Source organism: Carcharodon carcharias, chromosome 4 (genome assembly GCF_017639515.1).
Source record: "Carcharodon carcharias isolate sCarCar2 chromosome 4, sCarCar2.pri, whole genome shotgun sequence".
In the NCBI taxonomy this organism is placed as follows: domain Eukaryota; kingdom Metazoa; phylum Chordata; class Chondrichthyes; order Lamniformes; family Lamnidae; genus Carcharodon; species Carcharodon carcharias.
This window is the reverse complement of record NC_054470.1, coordinates 165,385,383-165,412,428: the sequence shown is the minus strand read 5'-3', so window position 1 is coordinate 165,412,428 and position 27,046 is coordinate 165,385,383. Positions and strand designations below refer to the sequence as shown.

Sequence of the window (27,046 nt, the reverse complement as noted above, 5' to 3'; positions counted from 1 at the left end):
TAATTTATTTCTTATTTCATAATGGAGTCTCCCTCTCCTTAAATTTCCATTTCACTTCCTGAGTTGATCAGGACCAAACTTTGAGAGCACCATTTCCATTTTGATTATAAATTATGTACAGTAAAATTTTTGCATTATTATCAAGAGCTAATGAAAGAGGTATTAAGCAGAACATTGGACAGGTTGGTCTTAATCTAAGGCTGTTCGAATTTCACAGTGATGACTCATCTATTCTACGACATGTCAATTGAAGATTCTGAGAATAAATTATATACCATCATTTGAAACTTAAATTCTGTAAAGTTCCCATAATGACATGGGTGCTCTAGGCAAATGAGTAATTAAACTACTCAGATGCAAAAGATGAGTCTTCAGGTTTTGCTGAGTTAGTTTAACTTCGGCTATGATAAAAGTGCAGTCATTGTCTTCCACGCTCCTGAATTGTGGGAACAGAAAATCTGATTGGGTTCCATCTCCTGATTTTTTTCCATCAACAGCTCACATTAATGTAATGTCTTTAACATAGAAAAATATCCCAAAGCATTGTACAGATCTTTCAGAGGCCTGGGCTTTGTAACTTATCTACCTGAATTTCTTTAATCCACTTGACAATAAAATTCCAAGTTTACATAGGACATGCGGCAAGCCTCCAGATCAGCATATGAAGGATGTGAAGAGATAGGAAAGAATGCCTGAAAACAAGCAAGTTACTCCAGCAGAAGACTACAGAGGAGATTTGAGGCACTGTCCATTATTAGGAGAGTGTCATTTTCCACTGGTGAGATACCATTGGATTGGAAACAGATTAATGTGTTGCCCATGTTTAAAAAAGAGTAATAATGATGAACTGGGCAACTATGAACCCTTTAAGCCTTGCCTCCATCCCATGTAAAATAATTGGATCAGAGTAAATCGGAGGATCATCTGTAACCTGACGCCAAATCACAGAAAGAGATACTAAATGTGTCAAAGAGCTGGGCTTTGAGGAGAATCTTACAGGAGGAGGAATGGGGAATGGAATTCCGGAGCGTGGTACCTGGTCTGAAGGCATAGCTGGCAACGGTGTAGGGAGATGCATAAGAACTGGAGTCTGATGAGAGTTCAGGAGAGATTAGTGCTAGAAGAGTTTACAGAGAAACTCCTAATTCGTTTGTGTAAGTTCTGAAATTATATTGCTCAGACGTTTGAGTGGCACAATGTTTATGAATGTTCTGTTTTTTTCTGCTAAGAAAAGTAATTATATTCTAAATGTTTGTTTATGCACATCAAGATAAGGGAAGTTGTGCGGAAGATATATTTTTAGTTCCAGGTCAGTTTATGTGTTGCAATCATCACCAGAGCAAAATTCCCTCTGCAGACCCCAGCTTTAGCACTGACATTCAAAATTACAGCAGTTATGATGTTTTTGCATTTCCCACACTAGCCACCTTGTGGCCTCTCTGAGTAATATTATCAACTCCTGCTGAATTAGAAGTCTTTTTGTACTGCCTGCTTACATCTAGAATAAGTAGGGTTTGAGATTTTCCAAACTCATTCCGCTATTGTGCAACCCGTCTTGTGCTTACCCACTGGATCAGTTATTAATAGGCTGGTGGCTGCTGTATGTGGAACCCTGATGAAACAGCACTTTAAAGCAATGTTTAAAAAAAAACAAAGCATAAATGGTTTATTTTCTACAAAATTTGTTCAGCTCTTGGAGAATGGATAAGTGCAGCTGAACCAAGCCGGGGCTGTATGTAAAGCTGAGACAGGTCCTTGGTGCTGAACCCATGCTGACCCATGGAGACAGTAAATTAAATAGCCATAGTTCCTTCTCTGAATTGCTGTCTATTGGCGCAAACTGCAAAGTGTGTGTGTGTGTGTGTGTGTGTGCATGAGCGCATGGATGCTGGGTGAGAATAACATTAGTGTTGGTCATGATGGCTGTAGTCAAATAGCCCACTCTCCAGGCTGACGTGAAGAATGGGTACTTGGATGCGATACTGGAGGACTACCGGTGCTCTCAGAACCATACTCAAGAAAATGTCAATAAATTGAGGAGCAGAGAAAACAAAAATACTGGAACCAAGTATTGTTTTCCCCAAAATTAACATCTGTTGGCACTAGAGCAGTGGATGGATTGATTCTTAAAAAGATAGTTACTTTGCAGCCATTTGCCCCATTTCACCCAAATCATAGGCCAAGGATGATCTCGGTTCATTATTTACTATCAATCCTTCTCAGGTTTGCAATTATTTTACACCTTTGGGTTGAACTCATTTAGCCTTAAATTTGGTGATTTTAAAAATGTTCTTATTATTTTTCTTGAGATGTCTACAAGTGGACTCGAAAAGGCTGTATCTCATCAATGATCATTACATTCCCTGACTAACATATTGTTTTTCTGATTTCAACCCTAATTAACCCAAATTATTATTCAAAGCACAGGATATCCCCACTTAAACGTTGTCCCGCACAACATCATTTCACGTTAACATCGACCTCCAATTAATACCCTGCACTCGCATTGCGTTGCCGCTGATTCACATTAACACCTGGATGTTCCTGCTTAACTCACATCTCGGGGCTGTGAGAGTTGGGTCTTGGGTGAGGTGAGCATCTTGGGAGGATTCATTTACTGGAAGCAGTCCAGATTTTTTTTTATGTTGGGCCCAGTTTGCACTGTAGCGGTCTCTAGTGGCTTTTTTAAAGACTGCTAGTTAAACAATCATCTTAAGTAATTTATTAGCGTTCTTTGAAGAACTAACAGACAAGGTGGATAAAAGGGAACCTGTAGATGTGGTGTACTTGGATTTTCAAAAGGCATTTGATCAGGTGCCACATCAAAGGTTACTACACAAAATAAGAGCTCATGGTGTAGGAGGTAACATATTAGCACGGATAGAGGATTGGTTGCTGACAGGAAGCAGAGAGTGGGGATAAATGGGTCTTTTTCAGGTTAGCAAGCTGTAACTACCGGAGTGTCACAGGGATCAGTGCTGGGGCCTCAACTATTTACAACCTGCATCAATGACTTGGATGAAGGGACTGAATATATGGTAGCTAAATATTCTGATGACGCTAAGATAGTTGTCAAGGGGAGGTAAAGAGTTTCTACAAAGGGATTATAGATAGGTTAAGTGATTGGGCAAAAATTTGGCAGATTGAATATGATGTGGGAAAAATGTGAACTTGTCCACTTTGGCAGGAAGAATGTAAAAGCAGTATACTATTTAAATGGATAGAGATTGCACAACTCAGTGATATGGAGGGTCGGGTGTCCTGTTACATGAATCACAAAAATTTAGTTTGCAAGGACAGCAAGTGATTAGGAAAGTGTTTATTGCAAAGGGAATGGAATATAAAAATAAAGAAGTTTTACTGCAGCTGTACAGGTATTGGTGAGACCACATCTGGAGTACCGTGTACAGTTCTGGTCTCCTCATTTGGAAAAGGATATAATTGCGTCAGAAACAGTTCACTTGATTCATTCCTGGGATGAAGGGCTTATCTCAAAGAAAGGTCGAACAGGTTGGGCCTATACCCATTAGAGTTTAAAAGAATGAGAGATGATCTTATTGAAACATATAAGATCCTAAGGGGACTTGATAGGGTGGATACCGGGAGGATGTTTCCTCTTGTGGGGGAGACTAGAGCTGGGAAACACAGTTTAATAATAGGAGGTCTCCCTTTTAAGATGGAGATGAGGATTTTTTTTTCTCACAGGGTTGTTAGTCTGTGGAATTCACTTCCCCAGAAATCAGTTGAGGCTGGGTCATTGAATTTATCCAAGGCTGAGTTAGATTTTGATAGACAAGGAAGTCAAGGGTTAAGGGGGGCAGACAGGAAAGTAAAGTTGAGACCACAATCAGCTCAACCATGATATATTGAATGGCGGAGCAGGTTCGAAGGGCCAAATGGCCTACTCATGCTCTGAAGTCCTACGTTCCTATAGCTTGTACAGTATGGACGGGGGGAGTGTGCGCCACGACATTTTGCGAACAGCGCAAAACAGCAGTTCCCTCCCTTCACCATCTTGGTTGTCTTGAATTGTTGTGGTATTATTCTTTAATCATAAAATTCATTCATAAAGAGCCAGTGATTATGAAGGGCTTTCTGCTGAAATAAGAGAGTGTAAACAAGTTTCACTTCAAGTGAAATTAGATATTATAAATGCTCTGAAACAGATGAATCTACAGTGGATATCACTAGACCTCTTAACTTGCCAGCAACAACAGTGAGAACAGTTATTGAAAAACCCTAATAAAATAAGAGCTTGTTAAGCTAACAACTCCTTTGGCTGCTGTTAGATTAAGTAGGACACCGGAGATGGTGTCCTCGTGGGAATGTCACTGGACTAGTGATCCAGAGGCTCAGGCTAATGCTCTGGAGATCCAGGTTCACATCCCACCACAGCAGCTTGTGGAATTTGAGTTTAATTAATAAATCTCAAATTAAAAGCTGGTCTCCTTGATGGTGACCATGGGCAGGATTTTGAGTTCAGCAGGCGTCCACAATCAGCGGGCCCAGGAGTGGCTGGGGAACAGACCCCCAATTGTGATCAGCTCAGTGCTGCCGACGTGGGGACGGGAGAAGGGCGAGGGCTGAAGTCGGCAAGAGAGTGCGGAAGGCAAGCCCCTGAAGGCAGAGAGCTGCCTTGGGGAGCTGAAGAATTTAAATGCAAAAAATAAAGATTTTAAAAACTGCCCACGCATCAGAATCAGTCACCGGAACACATAACTGATGAAAATTCTTTTTGATTACTTTCAGAAATCTCATCCCGCCCTTGGATGAAGTTTCCTCAAAAAGGCGAAGGTCCCCTGGCCGATTTGCCCGCCTGCCACTCACCATCAATTACTATTTTAATGGCCTTAGTAGGCCCCTTAATTGTTGGCAGGCATGCTGCTGACCCTCACGTGTCTGCCAATTGAAATATGTGCAAGTGCACAATGACGCCGGGACGCACGCCTGATGTCATCACGCACTATTTTACACTCGGGGCGTGTGCCTGCATGCCGAACGAAAGATTCTGCTGCATGAAACTATCATCACTTGTCATAAAAAAACATCATCCCTAATGTACTTTAGGGAAGGATATCTACCATCCTTACCTGGTCTGGCCTACCTGTGACTCCAGACCCACAGCAATGTGGTTGACTTTTAACTGCCCTCTGCAATGGCCTAGCAAGCCACTCAGTAGGATGGGTAACAAATGCTGGCCAGAGCAGCGACGCCCACATCCCATGACAGAATAAATTAATCAGAGTGGAATTAGGATGGACACGGAAAGACTGCTAAGCATTTGGATTGAACGTCAATCTCAACGACTCGTGTCTCTTTGCTTAGCATTTCTCAAGAGTTTGTACAATGATCTTAAGAAAGACTGTTGTGCAATTTCAAACATAGAACCATTGAATGCTATTTGTGGGTGGCTAGTAAGATATAAAAAAAAGTGCTAACATGTAAGTGGGAAAGTTGCCAGTGCTGATGGTAACACAACTGAATCCCTCATTGAAACATTCAGTGAAATCATTGCACTCCTAAATAAGCATTGAATGTTGATGAAAGCAAAATACTGTGGATGCTGGAAATCTGAAACAAAAACAAAAATAGCTGGAAAAACTCAGCAGGTCTGACAGCATCTGCGGAGAGGAATATAGTTGACGTTTTGAGTCCGTATGACTCTTCATCAGAACTAAGGAAATAGAGAAATGAGGTGAAATATAAGCTGGTAGATCGGGTTGGGACAGGTCGAGCTGGATAGAGGGCCAGTGATAGGTGGAGGCAAAGAAGAGATTGCCAAATATGTCGTAGACAAAAGGACAAAGGGGTGTTGACGGTGGTGATATTATCTAAGGAATGTGCTGATGGGGACACTAAGGATAGCAGCCAGGACAAGCAAGTGACAGATGGCCCTAGTGAGGGTGGGGTGGGGGGAAGGGATTGAAATGGGTTAAAAGGCGGAGATAAAACAATAGATCAAAATAAATTTAAAAATAGGTGGGAAAAGAAAAATATATTTTAAAAATTATAAATTATTGGAAGAAGGGGCAGATCAGAAAGGGAGTGGGGATGGAGGAGAAAGTTCATGATCTGAAGTTGTTGAACTCAATATTCAGTCCGGAAGGCTGTAAAGTGCCTAGTCGGAAGATGAGGTGCTGTTCCTCCAGTTTGCGTTGAGCTTCACTGGAACATTGCAGCAAGCCAAGGACGGACATGTGGGCATGAGAGCAGGGTGGTGTGTTGAAATGGCAAGTGACAGGGAGGTCTTGGTCATGCTTGCGGACAGCCTGGTTTATTCTGGAAAAGGACGTCTTCCAGGACATACATTTCAAGAGAAGAAAAGAGTTTGTCAGGCTTTAAAGCAGCTAAGGACGGTCTGACATTGCTGCTTGGTCAAAATGCAGCAGGTGATTTCAAAGTGAAGCTGATGCTTGAGTACCAGGGCAATGAAGGGTTACTACCTGATGTGTGGAGGGCAAACAAGGTGGCATGGGTAACCTGAGCAATTTTAGAGGATTGGTTTACATCCTACTTTTGACCAACTGTTGAGTATTATTGTTCAGTAAATAATTTTGCCAGCAAAGTATTGTCTCTCCTGGACAATGCTCGTGGCCATCCTGTGGCTCTTCAGGACCACAGTGACAACGTCAAGGTGATCACCTAACACCACCTCCACTTTTTAGCCTATAGATCAAGGGGTGATTGCAACCTTAAAGGCCTATTGCCAAAAAAACTTTTGGGCAGGCCAACAGGGAAACCAAAGGTGGTGATGCTGCTACCGTAAAGGAATTTGGAAGAGTTACAGTATCGTTAAGGCCATTGATAACATCTCTCTGGCATGGAATGAGGTTATCTCATCCAATATGAATGGTGTGTGGAGGAAGTTGTAGCCACATTGTGCTAGCGCCAAAGGCTGTATGGAACCAATAAGAAAATTCAAAAGACAATTGTGGAATTGGGCAAGCAAATTAGATTGGATGAGCTAAGCACAGAGGATGTTGCAGAGTTTCTTGCCTCCCTTGCAGAGATTTTGTCTACTGAGAACCTGAAAGAAATGGAACAACAGAGGGTTGTGGAGGAGGGAGAGGATGATGAGCAAGAAGAGCAGCCAAGCAAGACATTTAGCTCAAGCTCACTTGGTGATGCCTTGAAAAGGTTTAAAGAGGCTATGGCCATCTTTGATGAAGAAGACCCTGATAGAGTGTAGTTCAAGAATGAGCAGGGGCATTAACAATGTAGTCAACTGGTACAGGGCACTCTACAGACTGTAGATTGTCACTGGAAAAAATCTTTTAAAACCCCACTACAAAGAACACTTCAAAGGATACTGCAAAGAGTTCTTAAAGCACTCCAAAATGTCCTTAAAAAAAAACCCTTACAATAGCCCTCCACAAAGTTCTTTCAACCACCAGTAAAACTCACCACTCATCCATTCCCCTAAATGAAGCAAGTTTCACAGCTTCGTGAGTACCCAAACTTCATGGGCGGAATTTTATTGTCTTTTGAAGAGTATGTGGAGGTGTTGAGCAGCCCACCCACCCTTGGGCCTATTGAGGCCCTTAACTAGACAATTAATGGTCACATGTTTCTCATCCTGTCCCTGCTGCTATTGTACCCAAGTCAGGGGGAGGCACATGCCAAGCGGGTAGTCCGGCAGCAATAGTTGCGTGGGCTGGTGTTGGGCAAGGGTGGGGTGGGGGTTCATTGTGTCCATTGGAGGCACCCCCCCACCGCCCCATGTTCTACATCCCTTTAAATCTTTCTCTTCCCTCTGGGCCTCTCAAACCCAATCTCCCCTCATGCTGATACTCCAGACTCACTTCATCCTCCATTAGCACCTCTTGTAGAGCCTTAGAGGTCTACAGCACAGAAAAAGGCCCTTTGGTCCATCGAGTCCATTCCAGTCAAACAAGTACCTAACTATTCTAATCCCATTTTCCAGCACTAGGCCCATAGCTTTGTATACCATGGCATCACAAGTGCACATCCAAATACTTATTAAATGTTATGAGGGTTTCTGCCTCTACCATCCTTTCAGGCAGAGATTTCCGGATTCCCACTACCCTCTAGGTGAAAAAATTCTTCCTCACATCCCCTCTAAACCACCTGCCCCTTAAATCTATGCCCCCTGGTTATTGATCCCTCCACCAAAGGGGAAAGGTCCTTCCTGTCTACCCCATCTATGCCCCTCATAATTTTATACACCTCAATCACGCCCCCCCCCCCTCAATCTCCTCTGCTCCAGGGAAAATAGTCCTACTCTATCCAATCTCTCCTCATAACTAAAACTCTCCAGCCCAGGCAACATCCTGGTAAATCTCCTCTGCACTCTCTCTATTGCAATCACATCGTTCCTATAATGCGGATTCCAGAACTGCACGCAATACTCTAGCTGTGGCCTAACCAGCGTTTTATTCAGTCTCTTCAGGGACTGGTGGTAGTCTTAGCAGTGGCCACCGCTAGGTGCTACTGGGACTACAGAGCTGCCAGCCAAGTGATAGGTTGACAGTTCTCTAAGGCAAAACATCCTCCCCTGATGAGGACAGAAGTCTCGCCCTTAGCTAATTAATGCCCCACTGACGGGATAGCCAGATCAGTGGGGCTATGTTCCCCACTGACTCTTTGGATGGCAGGGCAGGAAGCCCTGTTATCTGAAAAGTCCAGCCCTATGTTTTTTTGTTAGCTTTCTCTTGTTAGGTTAAATTTATTGTGTTTCCTATGTTTTCTTAACTTCAGAATGTGAGTGTCTGTTGGTATGGGAATTCCAAAAACCTTACCCCAGGAATGTATTTTTTGCATAATGTTGTATTTCCAGGAATCAATTAAAGACAATAACCACGGACTTGCCTGTAGTGCAAAAGCATTAAATAGAAATCATGTGAACACTTTGAGAAGGCAGCTTGTCAATCTGAGGATCTTCAAGCTCACTTTCTCCTGTGGTGTCAAGTAGTGGTGATTAGATGTGACAACTATCTCTAAACATCATCTTTCTCCCAGAAAAATGTCTTTCAACATTAAAACAAAGCATCCTTTTGTGTTCTTTTTCCACTTTCCCTGGACAGAAAACATGAATCCAATGAGGGAGGCATGGAATACAAAATAGGTTTCTATGAAGTGTTAAAAGGAACCTCGAAGGATACAATGCTTTCGATAAGTAGAGACTAAAACTGATGTGAAATGCAAAGGGAAATAACCCATGAAACTAGTGCTATCATTGCTAAAGAAAATTATTATGGTGCAAAGTCTAGATGTCAAATAGAAAAGGTCAATTAGAGGTACTGAAAGATAAGTATGATAAAGGGCTGCAACTTGAATGACAAGAAGAGCCTTTTTTAAAAATTTAGTCAAAGCAGTAACATCTTAAGAGCTGCAATGCAGTTGGTCAAGCACCAATGACAACGAAAAACTAGACAGAGACACAGTTATGCAACACCGTTTCACTGATGCTCATTGGATCATTAAAGGTGTTTGATAAAAAGTTGCTAATTTTACATACAATGTTAATAAAAGTTTAAAACATAGAAGCAAGCCATTTAAGTAACTCCTAAGTAAGGAAAAAAAACTCTAAAGGATTTCTGCTCCCTGATTTCTTTGGAGAGTCGTTTGATTTCTGGAAAGGACTCTGTCACTTTCATTTGCATGCAGGACTCTACATTTTCATTGTTCCATTGGTTTCGCAACTTGCTTTTTATGAAATTCATACTTGAAAACACATGCTTACGCAGATAGGTAGATCCAAAGATGGATGGTATGCCATAAGCATATCTCTTCAAGTCACACAGTAAGTGTCTGGCAAAGAATTCCAAGCTTCAAACACAATTTGGTGTTATGTTTTTAAGATCATATATTTCAGTTCATCTGTGTTGAAGTGTCAAGGTAGATTTTCCCCTTTCTAAATCTTCGTGCTGGATTACCAAGCTTCTGAATCTAGACACCCTCACGTCCTTACTCTGCAAATCTGCCAGTTCTAGTTCTCCTGCTTGACTCACCCTGAAGATGCTGAAAAGTTGGGTGCCAAAGTGCCTGCTTCAGCAAATTTGAACACAAATTGTAAAGTTACCCTTTCCTTTCTAAATTCCTGAAAACGTCCTGCAAAAGATTCTTGCATTTTCAGAATCGCATCTTTTAGTTTTTCCTTTCTCGGGCATACTGTTTAGCTGTTCTTTCCACTGTCTCATTGATGAGAAATGAGCACAGAGCCTGTTCTTGGTGCCTCTTGCAAACAGTGCTAGCTTGCACTCAAATGAAAATTGCTTCACCAAAAAGAGAGTGTCTTGTTTCCTTTTCCTTCTTGTTTTTTGCTGAGGTTGTTTTCAACATGCTGTTTGTCTGTCATGAAGGAAAATTTCAGCAGCTATTGTGGGTCTGTCACCTCTGCATCATCATAGCCCTTTCCTCGCATGAAAGCCTTGTGCTTCTTCCAAATAGGTTGCAAAAACATGCATGAACTCTCTCCCTGAGAAGCCAATGTGCCTAGCTTGGAGAAGAATATCTGCATATTGGCTGTTGACCTCTTTTAAGAAGTTCACAGAACTGCCAGTGGCCTAACCCTTCTGCTGTTATTTTGTTACTACCTTCATAAAACGGAATTGAGCTGGATTGCTCTTTCACATCCGGCACTGAAATGATGGGTGAATGGTTGTCTCTTCTGCTTTAAATTTCTGTGATTCTTTACTAGAAGTAAAAGAATAGTTAAAGACGGTAAGACATTTCCAGAATAGAGGGGAAAATCTTACTGTGCAGGGTGGACACATCATTGAAAGTTAGAATGTAGTTTATTGGAGAAGAGTGTAGAAAAATTGCTGGTGATAAGTGTATAACAGGTTCTGAAAGAATCAAGAGAAGTTAGGTTGAATAAGTCACCAGACCCTGATGGCGACCACACTCGACTGTTTGAAGGAGGGCTGTAGTTTCTCCACCCACTGTAGATATGCAAATTATGCCAATAAATTGACCAGCAGCCAATTTAATACTTTTTCTCAAGAAAAGACAAACTATGGACACCTTCGTCTAATCTCAGTTGTCACTTAAAATCCAAATTATCAATTAAATGGAGGCCACATGCTTTCCCACCCCTTTGGGAGACCACCCAGCAAAGGGTTTATCAGTGGACTCCCTGGGGAGGCAGGGGTGGGAAGGGATAACCTTGCTATCAGGCACGCTGGCCCCTACGGCCTCCACCCTGAAATTCCCGCCCTGCCTTTGCTCACCTTTGGTCTGGGATCCCACGTTGATCCTGGCCTTCCGGTGAGTGCATTGCCGCCAGCTGCCATTGCTCCCTCTGGTGCTGGCAGCAGTGAGGAGCTGACCAGCCTGTGATTGGCTGGCAGCTCTTGGAGGCAGGCCTTCTGCTGGCGAGAACTTCAATCACAGGGGAGGCCTAACAGTGGCCACAAGTGCCATCAGACCTTCACCACAGAACTGAGGGGTGGGGTGGGGGGAGGGGGGTCTCTCCTTATTTAAAAAGTTAATACCTTTGGGTTGGAAAAGGCATTTACAGGGAAAAGACATTTTTTCTTAAACTCTTTTGCAGCCAACTGAAGGGGCTGAATAAAGGGGAGCCAAATCAACACTCCTCACCCAGTCGTAACAAAATATACAACCTTATCAACGCATTTTTTTAAAAAGTTTTGTAATTTGAAATTTTTCTGCATTTGATCACTTTCACTAAAAATACATTATTTATTTGTGACTGCATTCTCAACATTGTTTTTGTATTCCTGGAAACTATGATGTGTATGTACAACAGAATTTGCAGTTTACACCAGGATCGCTCTTTCAGCAGGGCAATATGTCTCGTGTGTAGCACGCAACCGTGATAGAGTCAGAGACGTAAACCTACACCAGTGGATTCCACAAAGCTGAATCTATCTTGGTTAAAAACACCATGCACTGAACAATTAAGGGCCTCTGTACAACAGGTACACTTGGTAAAAACCTAGTTATGTTTCCTAAGTAGCATCAATAATAAAGGAAGAGAAGCTAGGGATTACACCATGCATGGGCTGTGCAAACAATAAGGATTCTAGTTGATCTGTCAGCCCTCTGAACATTTCTTTGTTCAGATCTTTGCCAAAGTCATTGTATCTTGCTGTTGAATCTTCCCCTTCCATGGTAAACTGGAAACACAATACACTGAGTGAGGAGTCCATGGTCAAGAAAGATAGAAAGAAAGGCTTGCATTTTTACGACAACCTGATGTCTCAAAGTGCTTTCCAGCCAATGAAGTACTTTTGAGATGTAGTCACTGTTGTAATGTACAATTTGTGTACAGCAAACTCCATCAAACAACGATATGATAATGACCAGATAATCTGTTTTTGTGATGTTGATTGAGGAATTGGTCAGGGCAGTGGGCATGACTCCCATGCTCTTCTGAATAGTGCCAATGGGATTTTTTATGTCCACCTGAAAAGGCAAACAGGGCCTCAGTTACCATCTTATCCAAAAGACGGCACCTCTGACAGTACAGCATTCCCTCAGTGCTGCACTGGAGAGTCAACCTTGATTTTTGGGCTCAAATCCAGGAGAGGGACTTGAACCAACAATTATGTGACTCAGGCAACAGTGATACCAATTGAACCACAGCTGCCAGAGAGGCCAGAGTGGAATGGGGAACTAAAGTGGCAATATTTGGTTTGTTGATGGAGCTAGTTGCAGCACAAACAATTCTACATGTCCAGCTATTCCACCTTTAAACACTTCTGTTGAATATAAGTATTCTCAAAAACAATTGTCAGATATGCTTTGTATGTAGGGGACTTTGTATGTGAATAGTAACATTAATGATCTGCACCAATTCAATCCTGTGGCTAACTAGTGGATTTTATCTTGATTAATTAATGTTGTTGGCACCTACTGATTTCTGAACAGGAGCTACAGTGCAGATATCAGTTAATGATAGCGGGGCACATTAAATCTGCTGAATACACAGATAAATTTGAAGGTTATGTATATTTTTCATTTTAGAAAAACCTTTTCCTAATAGTTTTTCATCAGCATGCAGGTGGATTAATGTTTCTGATCACAGGATACATATCTTTCATTAATGGTTATCTTAATGACACCAACTTGGAGAAAGTGAAAGGAGAATAGTTGTGATGAAAGTGATGATATTTTGCAGCACCGTTGGTACTTGCTTAACTAATACAAATTGTGTGGTTTATGTTGTGTATTTGACAGTTCAGATTATATATTTTCACAGAGGATTCTTCTAATCAGTAGAGTGTATGAGTAACACGATCTGCCTTTCTTACAAACATTCAAGTTAGGAGCAGGAGTAGGCCATTCAGCCCCTCGAGCCTGTTCCACCATTTGATAAGATCATGGCTGACCTGATTGTGGCCTCAGCTCCATTTTCCTGTCTACCCCTATAACCCTTTGACTCCCTTGTCGATTCCCTTGTTCATTATATATTAGAGACTCTTTAAAGTGACAATTTTAAAAATGCTGTTGCACATCAGTTGATAGAAAAATATAAGATTCCACCTTTAAATTGGGAACTCCAGTTTGAAATCACAAAGACTGTTTAATTTTTTTTAAAATTAAAGATGTTAATTAAGTATTTGCTGTATTATTTCTCCCTTGGGGTACCACAGTTCATTAGCTGCTACCATAGTTCATTACCTGCTAAATGCATGACTGGCACATCAGCCTACTCAATCACAGCAGGAACATCCAAGCTAATTACTGCAGTGCTAACCCATTCCGAGACTAAGCTAAATAACAGCCAATGATACCCAATAGCAGTGGGGCTTTGGCATGAAATGAAGCCTACCCATATGGACTGAAAATTATCTGGAAGAATCTTCTGTTTAAATATCCATTTCCATATTTATTGATGGATGCTCAATGTGAGTGTAAGTCCCTCAAGACTATTGTCCCACAACAGGAGTGCACAACTACTATGAGCATTGAGGAAAATATTCATTTTAGTAATATCATTGGGCATTATTTTTCCTTGCATAATTCTGTGCTCTTATCTGTTTTTGGCGTGGAGTATAATTTTCAGCAGTAAATCTGAAGAATGTAAGTGACCACATAGAGTAAACATAGTGACCAATGCAAGCCATCCATTACTGTTTATTTACTGCATCTCAATCCTTCATAATCTTGAAGTTTTCATTCAATTCATAGCTAATCTTTTCAGCCCGAATGAAAGGACCTAACTTCACAAGTTTTTCTTATCTGTAACCCATCATCACTGCTGGTCCAGTTCAGTTTGTGGTGAATGGGAACCCCCCATCCCCCAAGGAAGTTGATGCTGGAGGATTCAGCAATGTCCATGCTATTGAATACCAGCGGGATGTGCTTAGATTTTCTCCTGTTGGAGATGCTCATTGTCTGACACTTCTATGACACGAATGTTATTTGCCACTTATCTGCCCAAAACTGAATGTTGTCCAGGTCTTTCTGCATGTGGGCTCAGACTGCTTCAATATCTTAGGAGCTGTGACTGGAACTAAACATTGTGCAAGCATCAATGATTATCCCTAATTCTGACCTTATCAATTGCCTTCCTTCCATTATAAAGCAGCTGAAGATGATGGGGCCTAGGATATTACCCCAAGGAACTCCTGCAGTATTGTCCTGGGGCTGAGATGATTGATCTACAACAACCACAGCCTTCTTCCCTTGTGCTTGGTATGACTCCAGCCAATAGAGATTTTCCCTCTGATTCCTACTGACTTTAGTTTTGTTCAGGCTTCTTGATGCCATACTTGGTCAAATGCTGCCTAGTTGTCAAAGGGCAGTCACTCTCATCTCACCTCCTGAATTTGGCATTCTGTCCATGTATGGACAAAGGTAGTCTTGTGATGTAGCTTCCCAAGATCATTTTTAAGTGTATTTGGTGCTGCTTCTGGCATGCCCTCCTGCACCCTTCATTGATCCAGGGTAAATCCCCTTGCTTGCTGGTAATGGTAGAGTGAGGGATATGCCAGGTAATGAGGTTACAAATTCTGGTTGAATACAATTCTGTTCCTGCTGCTGATGATGGATGCCCAATTTTGTGCTGCTAGATCCATTCTCAATCTCTCCCATTTTACATGGTGGTAGTGCTACACAATAAGATGGAATGTGTCCTCAACGTGAAGCTCACTCCTACTAACGCTGTAATGGATAGATGTATTGGTGACGGATAGAGTTGTGAGGGTGAAGTTGAAGTTGAGTAGAAATTTCCCTTGTGTAGGTTTTCGCACCATCTGCTGCAGATCCAGCCTGGCAGATACGTCCTTCAGGACCAGAACGGTCAGTAGCGATGCTCCCAAGCATTTCCTCCTCCGAAGGAGGCCGAAATGGATCATCCACTCGGCACTTCTAGCTGAAGATTGTAGCAAATGCTTCAGCCTTATCTTTTGCACTGATGTGCTGGGCTCCCCCATCATTGACAGTGGGGATAGTTGTGGAGCCTTTTCCTCCTCCAGTGAGTTGTTTAATCATCCACCACCAATCATGGCTGGATATGGCAGGACTGCAGAGCTTAGTTCTGATCTGTTGGTTGTGGGATCGCTTAGCTCTGTCTATCACTTGCTGCTTATGCTGTTTGGCACTCAAGTAGTCCTGTGTTGTAGCTTCACCAGGTTGACACTTCATTTTTAGGTATGCCTGGTGCTGCTCCTGGCATGCCCTCCTGCATTCTTCATTGAACCAGGGTTGATCCCCTGGCTTGATGGTAATGGTAGAGTGGGGAATATGCTGAGCCATGAGGTTACAGATTGTGTTTGAGCACAACTCTGCTGCTGCTGATGGCCCTCAGCGCCTCATGGATGCCCAGTCTTGAGTTGCTAGACCTGTTCAAAATCTATCCCATTTAGTGTGGTGTTAGTGCCATACAACACAATGGAGCGTATCCTCAGTGTGAGGACGGGACTTCGTCTCCACAACGACTTTGCGATGGTCACTTTTACCGATATTTTCATGGACAAATGCATCTGCAGCAGGCAGATTGGTGAGGATGAGGTCCAACTATGTTATTCCCTCTTGTTGGTTCCCTCACCACTTGCCGCAGACCCAGTCTAGCAGCTATGTCCTTTAGGATTCAGCCATCTCGGTCAGTAGTGGTGCTACCAAGCCACTCTTGGTGGTGAACATTGAAGTCCCCCACCCAGAGTACATTCTGTGCTCTTGCCATTCTCAGTGCTTCCTCCAATTGATGTTCAACATGGAGGAGCACTGATTCATCAGCTGAGGGAGGGCGATACGTGGTAATCAGCAGGAGATTTCCTTGCCCCTGTTGACCTGATGCCATGAAAATTCATGGAGTCTGCAGTAAATGTTGAGAACTTCCAGTGCCAATCCCTCCCAACTGTATACCACTGTGCTGCCACCATTGGTGGATCTATCCTGCTGGTGGTACAGGAGATACCCAAGGATAGTGATGGCTGAGTCGGGACCTTGGCTGTAAGGTATGTTACTGAGAGTACGATTTTCTTGCTTCACTGGGCTGTGCAACAGCTCTTCCAATTTTGGCACAAGTACCCAGCTATTAGAGAGGAGGATTTTGCAGGGTTGAGTGGGCTGGATGTGTCTTTGTCATTTCCGGTGTCTTGGTTGATGCTGTCCAATGGTCTATATGATTTTATTCGTCTTAGGCTTTTTTGTAGTAGTTTGATCCAACAGTGTGTCTTGCTGGGCTATTAATGGTCACCCACATTATTGCGGGCCTGCACTGATACGTTGGCCTGACTCTGGTAAAGATGGCAGATTTTCTTTCCTAAAGAGCATTAGTGAACCAGATGGAGCTTTTTTTTTAAAACAACGAACAGTAGTTTCATGGTTGCAGGACTAGCTTTTTATTCCAGATTTTCTTTAATGAATTGAATTGAAATTCCCCATCTGACACGGTGGCATTTAAACTCATGTCTCCAGATCAATGGTCCAGGCCTCTGGATTACCCAGTAACATATACATTGTGCTATCACTCACGAAAGTTTCCCTGAATAGTTCTATCCACCTTGAATTATTAGTAAAAGCACAGGAAATTAATTTAATTTAGCTGTGAAATATCGCAGAGCAAGCAAATTCCAGTGATGCTTTGTGTATTTGAGCTGCTGACCCCGTTCCTTTACTCCTGGGATATGGCTCAGTGGATGACAGGATTCAGTAAATAAATGGTAGAGGTGTTTACACACACAAACCATATATTACTGAAGTAATGTATGTTGGACTGCATTGAAGTATTTTAACAGGTGGATTTCATTATCTCCTACCTATACATCAAGGTAATAATCATTTTGTAGAAAACCTGGAACCTCGCAGTTCAACATGAAATATATGCTGGTGGAGACTCATGGTGATGCTCATAGTAACTCAGAGGATGTTTCCCTACAGAATAGGGAGATTGTACCCCTACCTACAAACATGCGAACAATTGATGGACAGTAGAAGACCCTCTGGTCCAACCAGCCTGCCCCGCATAATTTTGAAGCCCTGTGCCAGTATGTTCATTCTGCTAACCTAGGTCCTTCTGAAGTCTACCTCCATCCTTCATCTTATGAGCCGATCTCCTCACTTGTGTTGTCAGCAAATTTCACCATCACCACCACCACCACCACCCCACCTCCCCAACACCTCCCATGCCCAAATCCATACATTGCAAACAAAAATGAATCCAGTATTGACTTCCGGTATTCACCAAAAATCCACCAAGAACAATTAAAAGAGGAACAGTATCTCCATCCAGCCAGGACAAGGCCAGGCTATGGAGTCTTGTTTCACAACCATGTGCACACTAACCATTCCCACTTCACATGCACAGTTGGTGTTATCCAACTGCGGTGGGCTCGTCAGCTTTTCCCAGAAAAAAAAGTCAAGGTTTTTTTTTTATTCGTTCTTAGGATGTGGGCATCATTGGCTCGGCCAATATTTATTGGCCATCCCTAATTTCCCTTGAGCAGATGTTGATGACTGGCATTTTAAACCACTACAGTCCATCTGGTAGGTACACCCACAGAGCCTCCAGGGAGAGATTTCCAGCACTTTAACCCAGTGACAGTGAAGGAATGGCGATACAGTTCCAAGTCAGGATAGTTGTCACTTGGAGGGGGACTTTCAGGTAGTGGTGTTCCTATGGGTCTGCTGCCCTTGTCCTTCTTGGTGGCGGAGGCTGCAAGTTTGGCAGGTACTGTCAAAGGAGCCTCTGAGCATGACTACACACCACTGCCACTGTGCATCAGTGCTGGAGGGAGTGAATGTTTTAAGCTGATGTATGAGGTGTTGATTAAGTGTGCCGCTTTGTTGTGGATGATGTTAGGCGCCTTGAGTGTTGTTGGAACGGTATTTATCCAGGCAAATGGAGAGTATTCCATCATAATCCTGACTTGTGCCTTGTAGATAGTGGACAGGCTTTGGGGAGTCAGGAGGTGAGCGACTTGCTGCAGAATTCTCAGCCCCTGACCTGCTCTTGTACCCACAGTATTTATAAGACTGGTGCAGTTCAGTTTCTGGGCAAACATGACCCCCCAGGATGTTGATGTGAGGGGAACATCCTAGTGACATCCCTTACATACAGTGTTGGGGAAATTATTGTGCGCACCTGAGATTAATGTATTCTAAGTCTTTCTAATATGCCTTTCATTTCACTTTTGGCTTAATAAGCTTTCTTCCATCACTCTGAAACAACAATTACAAGCATCGCACTAATATTACATGATAACCTTCAAAGTAATTTCTGTATATCAATCATACCTTGTACCTCCATATCCCAGAGTGCAATCAGACCTGCTAGTACATGTATCAGTGGTGAAAATAGGTTTTTCCTGCGTGGCGAAATTTCATCTTTGATTTAATTCCCTTTTCGTGGCTTCATTGTCTCAGTTATCTGATTCATCACCCTCCCTGTAATTACATGCAGGAAAAAATTGTCAAGTATTTATTTGTAGAAGTTAGTTAATGAATTCAGCTGACATAGAGGGCTGCATTTTTTTGGGCGCGGAAGAGGGTGGGAACGGAGGCAGACGGGTCCCAAACATACTGGTGCCAGCTGGCGTGGCTAACCACCTTTCCGGCGTCGGCCGTTCTTGCAAGGCAGGTTTGGGGCTGTCTGTGCTACCCAACCACTACGAGGTGGTTAGCCAATTACACTAATTACTGCCTTGTTAGGCACAATGAAAGGAAGCTGCTTGGAAAACCCCAGTTTCTCCACTCAACCAGGGGCAGTTTAACTGCCAGGAGATGGGTAATGAGGGACAGGCCTGGGAGGCCAGCTCTCCAGGCAGTATAGAGGCCCTCCCTGCCAAAGGCTGCCCTGTAGAGGAATTCCCCAACACCTTTCCCCACCCACCAACGCCCCCCCCCCCCCCAAACCCCTCAACCCCTCTGCCCCTCCAAGCTTCCCACAGTGCTGAGTATCATGATATCAAACTCTCAAGCCATTCTATAATGTGCACTGGATTTAATTGGCTTCCATGCCTCAAAGACAATAGCCCTTAAATTTGAAGCATCCAGCATGTCGAAGCCAAATACTTTTATTTGAGTAGGAAAGTTTTATCAGAGCTGCCTGGACTAGCATTGGACTCATAGCAGCTCTTATCACAGGGCATTGTGGTGCCATTATTTTAGATAAATTGTGCAGTCAAATGTCCATGCACTCTGAAGAAAGTACTGCAGGTTTTCTGCATTTACTTTAACATCATTTTAATTATCAAATTATATAGCTTGAAATTAGTTAACCACAAGTGTTCAATGCTTTTTCTTAATTCTATGCTTGATTGAACATGCAAAAAGGATTTAAATTACAGCAGTAAATTTGGCATTTACAATTAAAAGTTCCTCTCATTTTCCTAACTAATCTTTAACACCCTTCCATCTAATCCCATATTTTTTTTACCAAAAGTAGATTCAGCTGAGTGATTTATAGCAAAAAATAACATTGACATAAAAGTGGCAAAAGGATTTTGAAGATCATCTTGCTCTCTGGTTCTTTGCTATAATCTATAAGATTTCTGGCGCTTTATGTTTAAGTCGTGGGAATGCTCACTGTGCCCAGGTAGCCCAGGGCGTACTGAGTTACCAAGATACTCAGACCAATTCTACTGGATTAGCCAGTAGAAATACATTGAGGTACAGAGACTACTGTTTAACAGTTTCCTGTACCTCTGGTGAGAACCCAGTGCATCCCTTGGGTGCTATATAATTTAAACCACTGCCAGTTTTAGTACTAGTCAAACAGGATGCGAAGCAGATATTTTCACTCAATTTATGAAGGTAGATGAAATATTATATAGGTAGAGCTTCATGATCAATTAAATCATAATGTTGTTTTATAACTGCAGTTTTATTATTGGCACTTTATAATACGACCACCCTCCCTCCATTTTACTGAATTCGAAACATACCAACCCTAGATCTGTAATAATTTTTGTTGCATGCATAGATGCATTTCCCAAGGCTCTATAATCAGCACATGTACGCATTCCTAAATGAATCAGAGAAATGTTGTTTGGTTTATTCAAGCCAGACACCTTTTGAGAGGCTCATTTCTCTTTGTGCCCCATCCTTTCACTACATTTTTCCATCAGGCCATTCTTTAATTCCCTGGTCACTGCACAACTTCTGATAGTCACTTGTAACAAATGTTTTATTTTCATATTTAAAATATCCATAAAACCTTTCAGGATGAATTATGTGAGTTTGTCTGTTTTATTTATACGCATATTGCATTGCTTTCAACTGCAAAGGTAACAAAACAAACAAAACTCAGGAAAAGGAAAATATTTTCTTTACAAGTAGCATCTCATATTTAATTAGACTTGAAGCTGCAATAAAAGTCTGTTTAATAGCTTAACTATTGCCAACAAAAACAGCAGTTGCTCAGCATGTTTATCGATCTCTGAGGTAATTGCTGTTTTCATCTTTGCTTATTACAGTGGTTAAGATAGCTCTCAAATATTTCACAATTGAAGATACATACACACCAAACCAACAATTTAATTTCAATGTAATTATTATTATTACTCCATTCACTTGCCACAGGTTCCACCCCCTCCTGACTGTTGTCTCAGCGAGGAGATATTGGCTTTGGAAGGGGGCGCATTGCAGATTCTCCGGAATGATACTGGGGCTTAGACCAGGTTAAATTGTGAGGGCGGATTGCATAAATTTGGCTTCTACTCACTATAGTACAGAAGGTTTTTTTTCTTTATTCACTCACCAAATGTGGGCTTCGCTGGCTGGGCCAGCATTTTATTGCCCATCCCTAGTTGCCCTTGAGAAGTTGGTAGTGAGCTGCCCTCTTGAAATGCTGCAGCCCATGTGGTGTAGGTACACCCACAGTGCTATTAGGAAGTGAGTTCCAGGAACTTGACCCAGCAACCGTGAAGGAATGGCGATAGATTTCCAAGTCAGGATGGAGAGTAACTTGGAAGGGAACTTCCAGGTGGTGGTGTTCCATCTATCTGCTGCCCTTGTCCTCCTAGGCGGTAGTGGAAGGTGCCGTCTAAAGAGCCTTGGTGAATTCCTGCAGTTCATCTTCTAGATAGTACACACTGCTGCTACTGTGTGTCAGTGGTGGAGGGAGTGAATGTTTGTGGATATGGTGCCAATCAAGTGGTCTGCTTTGCCCTGGATGGTGGCAAGCTTCTTGAGTGTTGTGGGAGCTGCACTCATCCAAGCAAGTGGGGAGTATTCCATCACTCTCCTGACGTGTCTTGTAGATGTTGGATAGGCTTTGGGGAGTCAGGAGGTGAGTTATTCATCGCAGGATTCCTAGCCTCTGATCTGCTCCTGTAGCCACAGTATCTATATGGCTAGTCCAGGTCAGTTTCTGGTCAATGATAATCCCCAGAATGTTGATAATGGGGGATTCAGTGGTGGTAATTTTATTGAACGTAAAGGGTCGATGGTTGGATTCTCTCTTGTTGGAGATGATCATTGCCTGGCACTTGTGTGGTGCGAATGTTACTTGCCACTTGTCAACCCAAACCTGGATATTGTCCAGATCTTGCTGCATTTGGACATGGACTGCTTCAGTATCTGAGGAGTTGCGAATGGTGCCACCCCCACATGCCCACTTCTGACCTTATGATGGAAGGAAGGTCATTGATGAAGCAGCTGAAGATGGTTGAGCTGAGGACACTACCGTGAGGAACTCCTGCAGTGGGTGCCCTGGAGCTGAGATGACTGACCTCCAATAACCACAACCATCTTCCTTGTTTTTTTATTCAGTCATGGGGTGTGAGTGTCACTGGCTATGCCAATATTTATTGTCCATCCCTAATTGCCCTTGTTCAGATAATGCTCTGAACTGAAGAGTCAACCACATTGCTCTGGGTCTGGAGTCACATGTAGGCCAGACCAGGTAAAGACATCAGATTTCCTTCCATAAAAGACATTAGTGAACTAGATGGGTTTTTACGACAATCGCCAATGGTTTCATGATTTTTAATTCCAAATTTGGAGTACATAACCCCCACCCTGCACACTTGCATAAACCCAGAGAACGTGCGTGCAGAGTGGTGAGAAGCAAAGCTATGTGACCTCAAATATACATAGCTGGTTAAAAGTCAGTGATTCCCCTAAAAAGTGCACAGGAATTGTTGCTTTTCCAATAGAAGCATCTACCTGTTTGAGTTTGGGGCTGTTCTGCTGAGATTTGAACTCCGGATCTCCTGCTTACTAGCCAGGTGCTTTAACCCACTCGGTCATGGCACCAGCCTGTTTGAATTTGGTGAAGCAAATCTAATAAATGACCGTTCCACCTCTTGGCGAGGCAATGGGACCTATTAATGAGCCAGATAAGGTTTATTAGTCATTGACAGTACCTGAGTTTACTGCAGACCTGTCCAATTGTAGATGTAGCAGAACAGGATCTACTTATTTCCTATAAGTCCTCGTGGTGTCAACTTAACCCCAGAGAAATTGTGCATTCCTCCCATGTCCCATTCGCCATGTCCCCACACCTGCCCCTCCCCCCTCCCCCTCCCCATCCCAGGAGAGTTGCCACATATTGGTTTTTAAACTGTTCATAAGCACAATGTTCCCTGTGGTGGGTAAAATTACATCTGCTCTCAATCCTTTATTCTGAAATATGACAGCAGAGGTCACATGACTAGAAAGGGACAGTACACAGCATGCACAGTACACAAAAACATTTCTCCAAACATGCCCCTTTTCATAAAAAGAAGAAAAAAAATCACTATCATTTGCAGTCTCCATACATGTATTGTATACACAATCTTTCAAATGTTCAGGCCTTCTAATAATAAGTATTCAGGCCATTGTTGGTTGTTCGTCTGATGTTTGCTGGTTCCTGGTGTGACGTTGCTGCTGATCCATTGCATACGTTGGGCAGCAGTTGACCTCTGGGACTGATGGTCGTTCCGCTCCTTATTCAGTTGTCAAAATCAACTCTTCCTCATCAGCTGTCTGCCGTGAAGGAGCAGTTTCTTCGATTGCATGTTGTGTGTCTGTGATTGCGACAGTATATCTGGTTGTTCACTTTCGTTGTGTATGATCGAGGTGACCATTGCTTTACACAGGTTGCAAGTTGCCAAATAGATTGACTCCTGTTGAGTGCATTGAATGTTTGCACTCTGACCTGTTCTCCAACTCAACCCGACTGCTTTATCAAAGTTAAATTCGGCTTTCTGTACTTTCACTTTGATTTTGTCACCTACTCCTGTTACTACTTCTGGCTTCAATATTTTTAGCTATTAGAAAAATAGCCTGGGTGGTGTGATGTGACACCATTCACTGGACCAGACCATTTTCCATTCCTTGTCCATGCAAAACACTGCAAATCTATTTTGGTACATGAAGGGCTACCAGTCCAAGCTTTTGACTTGTTTCAGATGAGAGGGTTTTGTTTAGTGTCTACTATCTGGAACTGTAGATCTTCTTTCTTCGCATTACAGTGGGCTCGCAGCTTAGTTTGTCCTCTTGGGGTGAGCTTTGTTCCATCAAATGGCCTCAACATTGCCTTTGATTGCTTCATTTTCTTGAACAACTTTTCACGGGTCTACAAAGCTCATGATGTTGCATGTGGTACTAGTTTCTATCTGACATTTCACACTGACTTGATGCCCCCCTTCTACAGCCATTATTCCTGTAATCACAAACCATTTTTTACCTTGAGTCTTGACAGTACCATCCCCTTCTGTGGTGCAGAGTGATTCATCAGACTGTCATGAAACTATCAAATTTTTCATAATATTACTGTGTGGTATTGTAAAGTAGGCTTATGTTTGTGTGTGTGGATGGTTCTATTTGTGTGGCTGATTTAATTAAATTAGAGGCAGGCTGCAAGATGTAAAATACCACCTGCCTTATCATAACAAGAATCACAGTCAGTGCAGAGCGATTGGTCAGAATCAATGTCCGGCATCTCTCCAGCAACCATTGTTATAGGGTTGCTTTTCTTCATTCTAGCAAAACACTTAGTCATACAGCACAGAAACAGGCTCTTCGACCCATCGTGTCCGTGCCAGCCATCAAGCACCTATCTATTCTAATCCCATTTTTCATCTAGTTGGTACCTTGTTTAAATTATTAATTTCAATTAATGCCTCCAGACTTGTGTGCAAAGTGCTTCAGCTTCTTGCAGTTAGAGCACTGCCTTCCCCAAGCTGGACATGCTTCCTTTTCTTTTGTGTAGTGTCCCCCGCAATATTTACATCCAGTACTCTGGCCTTGATCATTCTGCTGGTCCTTCTGTAAATTGTCCTTCCTTTTTTCCATTGTCTTGTGCTTAGAAGGTCTCAACTGCCTCTCAACATGGTACAAAACCTCATTCGCTTTCCCATCAATACTTTCCAGCTGATGATTTACCACTTTAAAGCTTATCACTAGCTCTCTTGAGAGTAAGCTTCTCTTCTCTCAGCAGACATGCTCTCACAGAACCTCTTGTTCCTAAGACAATCCTGACTCTGATAAGATCATCTTTCAGTTGCTCAAAATCACAAGATTCACCTAGACATTTCAGTGCAGTCACATACTGATCAATATCCCTCCCTCTTCTGAATTCTGGTGCTGAATATATAGTGTTCATAAATAACATTTGCAGAAGGTTCAAAATGGGTCTTCAAGGCCTCCAATATTTTACAAGACTGGCTTTTCTGCTCTTCAGTGAGGTCTAGCGTGCAATTCAGCTTGTAGCACTCTTTCCCCAGCACTGATAACAGAGATGCTACTCTTACTCGTCCAGATTTTTTGTCTAACTCTGTGACAATTTCATAGTTCTGCCATTGAGACTGGAAGAATTTCCAATTTATTTTCACATCTACCTTCATCTCTATAGGAGTCGGTACTGGAATATTCAAAGTCATAATGACTCCCCCAGTGATCAATGTCCTGTACAAAGTTGCAGACTGAAGTTTTAATTATTCTCTGCTGTTTCTTACAGCTATCAAAATCCACTCGATTTCAGCTCCACAAAGGCTGCCAACTGTAATTAAATGTATTCCTGGATGTTTCACCACATGACTTGCCCCCATGCTCCAGCTATTTGTTGGCAACACATCCATCCTTGTAAAGCAAAAAGACGCATTACCCAATTGGATGATGCTTGACTATCATCCAAAAAGCCTCCCCCTGCACCCCCATTTTCATTATTTCCATCTGGCAAAGAGAAATTTTCGAACAAAATGACCAAAAAAAGTTAATGTCCTGATGATTTTTCTCCAGGGTTGCAGACAGGCATTCTCCTGGAGATTGATCTTCAATTCCTGAATACTCTAGGCCAATCCTGGAGGGTTGGAATGCTAGCAACACAATCCTACACCATGGGCAGAATTTTCTGCCTGCTGGACAGGCGGGCCTGACCCAATCTCTGGCGAGCAGGGAGACGATCCCTGCCGGAGAAGCGGGTCCTACCGCCATTTAATGTGGGTGGGCCAATTAAGGCCCACCCAGCGTGATGTCCGACAGGAAGCGCTATTCTTGGGGTTTCCCCAAATGCGAGAGTGCGCTCTTTCGCGCATGTGCACGAAAGAGCGCACATCTCCCTGAGGCTAAGTGCAGCCTCAGGGAGATCGCTGACACTTTTAAAAACGTTAAAAATAGAAAACAAAATCCTTAACATGTCCCCCTCATATGACATGTTAATAAATTTCACTGAAACTTTAATAAACTGTTTAAATCCCTACATGAAATCTCATCCCGCCAGTGGATGAGGTTTCATGTCTTTTCTATTCCCCGCTGGGGCTCCTGGCCGACCCGCCAACCTTAAAGTTGGACGGGCAGGTCCTTTAATTGTTTCATTGATCCTGTCAATGGCCTCAATTGGCCATTGACAGATCGGCGGGCCCGCAGCTGATTTTGCTGCGCCCCAGCCTTCCTGAAAATTTAAATAGGGCGGGATGACATCGGGGGTTCTGCCCAACATCATCCTGCGTCATTTTAAGCATCGGCGAGCAAGCCCCGCCCCCTGCTCGCCGACGGCAAAATTCAGCACCATATTCCATGTGGTGGGTAAAATGGCCCTCAAATCCTTTACTCACAAAGGTATGACATCAGAGGTCAGATGACTGAGGTCACATGCTCATGGCAAGCCATAGTACACAGCATGCACAATGCACGAAGGCAAAGGCATTTCCCCAAACACAGGTTTGAGCTCTTACTGGATGGTCAAGGCACTGAAAGCTAGTAAATGGCACAATTCACCAAAAAGCATGTGAGCGTATTATAGTCATCTTCCTGTTCACCATATGAGCACTTAAAACATTCCCTTTGGGCACTGGTTAGACAGTTGGGGATGTGAAGCTTCAGCAACAATGACTTGCTGTAAACTAATCAAGGTCGGCAGCAACGTCTGGATAACTGAGTGCATTTTCACATAACCAGCCTCTAGATAGTACTTGCCAGCATCTGTCTTCCTGAGCCTCGGTGTTTCCACATCAGAAGGTTGGCATGTGTTTTCAAAGCGGTGGAAGGATCCATGAGGAGAGCTTGTAATGTGCTTGCATTTAACGCAGAAAACATCCATTGATGCTTTTACAGAGGGAGGAGAAAAATAATAAATGGGATGAGATAAAGAAGCAGACACTTATTTCAGCCTGATCCAACTGAACCCCGGGTATTGCTTATATGTCGTCTTGGCAGGTCATCCCCATCGCCATCAAATTATACA

The 27,046-nt window shown here is 42.8% G+C and overlaps 1 protein-coding gene across 5 annotated transcripts in view; it reads left to right on the top strand.

Annotated features, from left to right (window-relative positions):
• mast4 (microtubule associated serine/threonine kinase family member 4) overlaps positions 1-27,046 on the top strand; it is a 528,952-nt gene that overhangs the window by 403,806 nt on the left and 98,100 nt on the right. The window lies entirely within an intron of this gene.